The following is an 8,004-nucleotide window of genomic DNA, read 5'->3' on the forward strand; positions in this document are numbered from 1 at the left end:
TAATGTAAATAAGGATGCAATAAACAGAGGGATTCATAAATCTTTTCATATTAGTGCTTCCTCTTTCTTTCAGTAAATACTTAGTGAAATTACTGGATCATTAAGGTATTCCAATTTTTTTGATTTTTTTGAGACCCCCCCCATCCTGTTTTCCATGCTGGCTGTACCTATTCACATCTGCACCAACAGTGCATGAGGGTTCTCTTTTCTCTGTATCCTCACCAGCACATGCTATTTCTTCTCTCTCTTTTTTTTTTTATTTTTTTATTTTTTATAAACGTATATTTTTATCCCCAGGGGTACAGGTCTGTGAATCACCAGGTTTACACACTTCACAGCACTCACCAAAGCACATACCCTCCCCAATGTCCTTTTTGATATTAGCCATCCTGACAGTTGTGAGGTGATCCTGAAACCATAAAACTCTGAAAAAGAGAACAATAAACAGTAGTTTCTTGAACATTGGCATTAGCAACATATTTATGGAAATGACTCCTTAGGCAAAGGAAACAAAAGCAAAAAAACAAAAACAAAAACAAAACAAAACAAAACAAAACCCACAAAAAACTATTGGGATTACAGCAAAATTAAAAGCTTTTGCATAGCAAAGGAAGCCATCAACATAATGAAAAACAAGCAACTGAATGGAAGAATACATTCTAAAGTTATTTATCTGGTAAAGGGATACTATCCAAAATATATAAAGAACTTCTACAACTGAACACCAAACAGCAACAACAACCAGAGCAACAACAATTAGTCTGACTAAAAATGGACAGAGTACCTGAATAGACATTTCCCCCCAAAGAACACCTAGAAGATGGCCAACAGACACATGAAAAGTTGCTGAACATCATGTATCATCAGGAAAACAGAAATCAAAATCACAGTGGGGTATCACGTCGCCAGAGCATTTAGGCATGAAAACAGAAAGGAAAGGATCCAAGTCAGAAAAAGAGAAGTAAAATTATCTGCTTTAGATGACATGATCTTATAGGTAGAAAGCTCCAGGGGATCCAAAAAAACACTGTTAGAACTAATGAATAAATTTACTAAAGTACCAGGTAACAAAATCAAGATATGAAAATCATCTGGTTTCTATACACTAACAAGGAACTGTCTGAAAATTGAATTATGCAAGTTGGCGCAGCCACTTTGGAAAACAGTGTGGAGATTCCTTAAGAAATCGAAAGTAGAGCTTCCCCATGACCCTGCAATTGCACTATTGGGTATTTACCCCAAAGATACAGATGTAGTGAAAAGAAGGGCCATCTGTACCCCAAATTTCATAGCAGCAATGGCCACGGTCACCAAACTGTGGAAAGAACCAAGATGCCCTTCAACAGACAAGTGGATAAGGAAGATATGGTCATATATACTATGGTGCATTATGCTTCCATTCGAAAGGATGAATACCCAACTTTTGTATCAACATGAACGGGACTGGAAGAGATTATGCTGAGTGAAATAAGTCAAGCAGAGATAGTCAATTATCATATGGTCTCACTTAACTGTTGTGCATAAGGAATACCACGGACAACATTGGGAGTTGGAGCAGAGAAGTGAGTTGGGGGAAATCGGAGGGGGAGATGGACCATGGGAGACTGTGGACTCTGAGAAACAAACTGAGGGTTTTGGAGGGGAGGAGGGTGGCAGGGTGGGTGAGCCTGGTGGTAGGTATTAAGGTGGGCACATATTGCATGGAGCACTGGGTGTGGTGCATAAACAATGAATCACAGAACACAGAAAAAAATTAAAATTAAAAAAAAAAAAAAGCAATGTCATCTCCAATAGGAACATAAGGAATAAAGTGCTTTGGAATAAACTTAACTAAGTTGGTAAAAGGCATACGCTTGAAAACTATGAAACAAAGAAGACACAAATTTGTGGAAAGATACTCCACATTCATAGATTAGAAAACTTAATATTGTTAAAATGTCTGTACTATGCAAAGTGATCTACAGTTTCAATGCAACCCCTTCAAAATACCAGTGACAGTGTTCACAGAAATTAAAAAGAAAAGAAAACAATCCTAACATTCATATGAAATCAATAAATACCCCCAATAGTCAAAACATCTCAAGAAAGGATAGCATACCTGGAGTCATTGCACTTCCTGACTTCAAAATACATTACAAAGCAAATATAATTAAAACAGCATGAGCATGGTACTGGTGGCATAAAAAAAGACATATAGACCAAAGGAACCGAATAGAAATTCCAGAAATAAACTGATTTTCGAGAAGAGTGCCAGTGATACCCAGTGGGGAAAGGATGGTCTCTCCAACAAATTGTGCTGGAGAAAATAGAGATCCACATGCAAAAGAATGAAAATAGACCCTTATCTTTCACCATACCAAAAAATATACTCAAAAGAATTACAAATTTAAATGGAAGACCTGAAGCCATCAGTGTCCTAGAAGAACATTTAAGGAAAAAGCTTCATGACATTGTCCCAGGCAATGATTTTTTGGACATAAGGCCAGAAGCACAACAACAAAAGTAATAATAGACATGTGGGACTAATCAAACCTGAAAAAAAAATCTGCATGTCAAAGGAAAGAGCAATGTGAAAAGACAACCTATGGAATGGGAGAAAATACTGGAAAATGATACAGCTAAAAAGGGATTACTATCCAAAATATATTGGAAACTTCCTGTAACTCAATAAGCAACCAACCAACCAAACACCACAAATAACCCAATTTTAAAAATGGGCTAAGGATCTGAATAGACATTTCTCCAAAGAAGATGTACAAATGGCCAAAAGGTATATGAAAGGATGCTTGGAGTCACTAATCATCAAAGAAAAGCAAATCAAAGCCATAGTGAGATATCACCCCAATACCCATTTGAATGGTTGTTATTCTTTTTTAAATGATAAGAAATGTTGGTGAGGTTATGGTATAATCCAAACCCATGTGCACCACTGGTGGGAATATAAAATACTGCAGCTGTTATGGAAAATAATATGTATATTTCTCAAAAAAAATTAAACACATAACTAACATATGATTCTGCAGTCCCACTTCTGAGCATATATCCAAAAGCATTGAAATCAGAATATCAAAGAGATATCTTCACTCATATATTCATTGCAGCATTATTCACAATACTCAAAATATGATTACAAACTACATGTTTATCAGTGGATACCTTCTGGTGTATAACCACAATGGAATATTATTTGGTTTCAAAAACAGGAGGAAATTCTGTCATATATGACAACATGGATGTGCCTGGAGGACATTATACCTAATGAAATCAACCAGTCACAGAAGAAAACATCCTGAAGGACTCCACTTATATCAGGTACCTAAAATAGCCAAACTTAGAGAAACAGAAAGAAAAATGGTGGTTGCCAAGGCCTGGAGAGGAGGGAAATGGAGATTGGTGTCCAATGCGTATAAAGTTAGAATTATGCAAGATAAATAGGCCCTAGAAATCTGCTGCATGACATCGTGCTTATGGTTAACAATACTATATCATGTACTTAAAAATGTGTTGAGGGTAGATCTAATGTTAAGTGCTTGTACCACAATAAAAAAACAGAAACAAAAGCAAAACAACTGTGGTGGACATTGCTGCTATAGGCATTGGGGTGCAGGTGCCCCTTTGAATCACTATGTGTGTATCCTTTGGATAAATACCTAGTAGTACAATTGCTGGGTCATAGGGTAGCTCTGTTTTTAACTTTTTGGCAAACCTCCAAACTGTTTTCCAGAGTGGCTGCACCAGCTCGCATTCCTACCAATAGTGTAAGAATTTTCCCTTTCCTCTGCATCCTCACCGACATCTCTTGTTTCCTGAGATGTAAATTCTAGCCACCTCACACCATTGCAGTTTTGATTCGTACTTTCCTGATGCCGAGCGATGTTGAGCACTTTTTCATGTGTCTGCTGGCCATTTGTAGGTCTTCCTTGGAGAAGCGTCTGTTCATGTCTTCTTCCCATTTCCTGACTGGATTTTTTGTTTGTTTGTTTGTTGGATGTATCGAATTTGATATATTTTGTTCTTTATACATTTTGGATACTACCCTTTATCCAATATGTCATTTGCTCCCATTGTGCACATTGTCTTTTAGTTTGCTTGATTGTTTCCTTTGCGGTGCAAAGGGTTGTTTTTTTGTTTTTTGTTTGTTTTGTTTTTGTTTTTGTTTTTGTTTTGTTTTGTTTTGTTTTGTTTTGCTTTACTCTGATGAAGGGCGAATGGCTCCTGTTTTGCTTTTTTTTCCCTTTGCCTTGAGAGACGTGTCTAGCAAGAAGTTGTTGTGGCTGAGGTTAAAGAGGTTGCTGCCTGTGTGCTCTAGAATTTTGATGGGTTCCTGTCTCATATTTAGGCTTTTCATTAATTTTGAGTTTATCTTTGTGTATGCTTTAAGAAAGTGGTCAGGTTTCATTCTTCTGCATGTGGCTGTCCAATACTCCCAACACCATTTGTTGAAGAGACTGTCCTTTTTCATTTGGATAGTCTTTCCTGCTTTGTTGAAGCTTAGTTAATCATAGAGTTGGGGGTCCATTTCTGGGTCCTCCATTCTGTTTTATTGATCTATGGGTCTATTTTTGTGCCAGCGCCATATTGGCTCAATGATTACAGCTTTGTAATACTGCTGAAAGTCTGGAATTGTGATGCCTTCATCTTTGGTTTTCTTTTGCAACATTCCTTTGGCTATTCAGGGTATTTTCTGATTCCATACAAACATTAGGATTGTTTGTCCCAGCTCTGTGCGGAAAAAAGTTGATGGTATTTTGAAGGGGACTGCATTGAATGTGTAGACTGTTTTGGATAGTATAGACATTTTAACACCATTTGTTCTTCCAATCCATGAGCATGAGAAAAAAAAATTTTTTTTTTCCATTTCTTTGTGTCTTCCTCAAGTTCATTCATAAGTGTTCTGCAGTTTTCAGAATATCAATCCTATACCTCTTTGGTTAGTTTTATTCCTAGGTACTAATGACTTTTGGTGCAATTGTAAATGGGATTGGCCCCTTGGTTTCCCTTTCTTCTGCCCCATGGTTATTGCATAGAAATGCACTTTCTTTTATTAATGTGGTTTATGACGTTGATGGATTTGTGGATATTGAACCATCCCTGCAGCCCAGGAGTAAATCCCACTTGGTTGTGGTGAATAATATTTTTAATGTACTGTGAGATCACATTAGCTTGCATCTTGGTGCAAATTTTTAAATCCTTGTTCATCAGGGATATTGGTCTGTAATTCTCTTTTTCAGTAGGGTCTTTGTCCGGTTTGGGGATCAGTGTAATGATGGTCTCAGAAAATGAGCTTGGAAGTTTTCGCTCCATTTCTATTTTTTGGAACAGTTTCAGAAGAATGGGTAATGGGTATTAATTTTACTTTAAATGTTTGGTAGAATTCCCCTGGGAAGCCATCTGGCCCTGGATTCTTGTTTGAGGGGAGGTTTTTCATTGTTGTTGCTGTTGTTGATTTTGTTTTCATTTTCCTTTGAGTATTACTTTTTTTTTTAATTTAAAAAAACTGAAAAAAGAAACAATTTCCCCCAAATCACACTCTTTTATAATTTTTACAAAGCAAAAAGTTTCCTTTCGGCCTATCTAATCCCACTTTTAAAAGGTTTACAAATTTTTGATATATATGTTTCCCAGCTTTTTCATAAATTTATTCAGAAATACCTAGATACACGTCACACATATACAAAATGCATTTGCATTATACCATTTCTTGCTTATTTATTTATTTATTTATTTATATTTTTTGTGATCTAGAAATCTTTTCAATTTTTTAAACATCTCTAAGGCATAGGTAAAAGGCTCTATCTTCTCAGAGGTAAGGTTTTTTTTTTATTATTTTGCATTTTACTTATTTTTTTTTCCTTTCAAAAGTGTTGATTTATTTACACTGCGCTGATTCACCCTCTCCAGATACACAGCTTCTAATAGGCAAAGTTAGAGGAGCAGGTATAACAAACTATGGTTTAGAAATGCGCAGGCACTGTACTTGTGTGTTTCACTATACCTGAAATCTACTGACCCTCCAAACCAGCTCCATGAAAGGCAACTCTGGAGACATCTAGATGAAGTCTGAATCCTGATGGCAATATCTGGTCATTCTAGAGTCTAAACAGGATATTTGGGCTATACCTTTGGCCAGCCAAGGGGCACACAGGAAGAGTATGCAAAGCCCACATCAAATTATAGCAGGTCTTCAAGCTTACTATTCTGCCACAAATTTATAAATATGAAGAACTAATCATTTGGGAGCTATGAGGTCAAAGGGATACACAGCACAATTATACTGTGTAAAGTCACCATCCTGTGGATCCTTAGCTCTCTCTGGTTATGACCTCAAACACTTAAAAAGGAAGGCTTAAGTATCCTGGGATATAATTATCAGAATGTTTGGGTACATTTATTCCAGAATATCAAGTAATAGGGCTCACCTCCACGATTACTTCTTGTGATAAGCATACAAGGCAACCCATCAGAGATTGCTCCTTATAGCTGCTAAGCTCCCAAAAGTTCAAGGGGCCAGGTAGGCTGCAGAAAACTATCAGGGCTAAGCAGACTCTGTAAGCCAGCCCTCATAGCTCTAAGTCTTATTCTGGTTCTGGGCACATTTCAGTTCTGCTCCAATTCAGCAATGACAGACATGTACTTGAACTCATTTGGTCTGAAGTTAAAAGTCTCCACTAACCCGTAGGTCTCCTTCCGGTCGGTGGCATAGAAGAGCTGAACTTGGTTGGCAATGCACTGTGCCTCAGCAACATTCAGAAATGTGGGATCCATTTCTGCTGTCATCAGCACTATGCCCTTTTCTTCCTTAAGTTCAGGGTAGTGATATAAAACCAGCTGGCTGGTTGCAGCATCCCCTCGGGTCTGAATATTTATAAGTGCAGTGAAGTGGAGTTCAGTACCTGTCCATTGTCCTACAAAGAACTCATAACCTTCCCTTCTTGGTAGTGCACAGAGAAATGTTGGACAGGACTGAGCCCGGGACCAGATCAAGTCAAACTTCTCTTTAGGAATAACTGCATAGACCGTATCTTTTGCTGCAAAATACTGCTGCCAAATCTGTCTTACTTCTTCTGCAGTTTTGTCTTTCACCATTTCAATGTTAAAGATTGAACTGAGAGTCTTGCCCTTAGTGAATCCTCTGCTCACAGGATGTTTCCCCAGGGCATCTGTGTTCTGTTCTACACATTTGATAAAGTCACCTTGCCTGGAGTGCCCCACTGGCTGCTTCCGAAACTCAATGCGCTTTTCCAGTCGGGATTCAAAAGCAGCTGGGTCAGACCTGCGCAGCTGCTGGATCTTGTCTCAGTAGCGGTCGTAGAAGGGGTTGGCTTCGAGCTCGGCTCCAACCCCGCTGCCGTGGGCGCCCCCCGCGGGGCCGCCCCAGCCGCGGCGCACCGGGAACACGCGCAACTGCGCGGGGAACACGAGCCCCAGGCCTAGGGCGCGGGTGCGCACGGCGCACAGCCCCCGGTACAGACCTGCCACCTGCAACACGGCCGGGCCTGTACCACCTGCCGCAGCCACGGCAGCCATGCCCCCCCCCCCCCCCCCCCGCGCGTCCGCCTCAGCCCGAGGCCAGCACGTCTGCTCCATCGCGCTGCCGGTCCGCCGCGCCCTTGCTCCGGCACCGAGGTTCCGCGCGCTCCGCGACTCCGCCACCCGCTCGGGGGGGCGGCTCGGGGTGCCGCCGCATGTCTCCACCCCTCCGCCGCCCCAAGTTTGCCCGGCTCCTGCATTTTACTTATTTATTTATTTTATTAATTTATGTATTTTCAGAAAAGCAGTATTCATTCTTTTTTCACCACACCCAGTAATCCATGCAATCCATGCCCTCTATAATACCCACCACCTGGTACCCCAACCTCCCACCCCCCTGCCAATTCAAACCCCTCAGATTGCTTTTCAGAGTCCATAGTCTCTCATGATTCACCTTCCCTTCCAACTTACCCCAACTCCCTTCTCCTCTCTAACACCCCATGTCTTCCATGCTATTTGTTACGCTCCACAAAT

At 40.0% G+C, this 8,004-nt stretch overlaps 1 pseudogene across 1 annotated transcript; it reads right to left on the minus strand.

Annotated features, from left to right (window-relative positions):
• Positions 1–5,812: 5,812 nt before the first annotated feature.
• LOC309856373 (ATP synthase mitochondrial F1 complex assembly factor 1 pseudogene) lies at positions 5,813–7,587 on the minus strand (annotated as a pseudogene). The gene has a single exon. The product of its transcript is annotated as an ATP synthase mitochondrial F1 complex assembly factor 1 pseudogene (transcript).
• Positions 7,588–8,004: the final 417 nt, after the last annotated feature.

Source organism: Mustela nivalis (assembly GCF_964662115.1).
Source record: "Mustela nivalis genome assembly, chromosome: X".
Classification (NCBI taxonomy): domain Eukaryota; kingdom Metazoa; phylum Chordata; class Mammalia; order Carnivora; family Mustelidae; genus Mustela; species Mustela nivalis.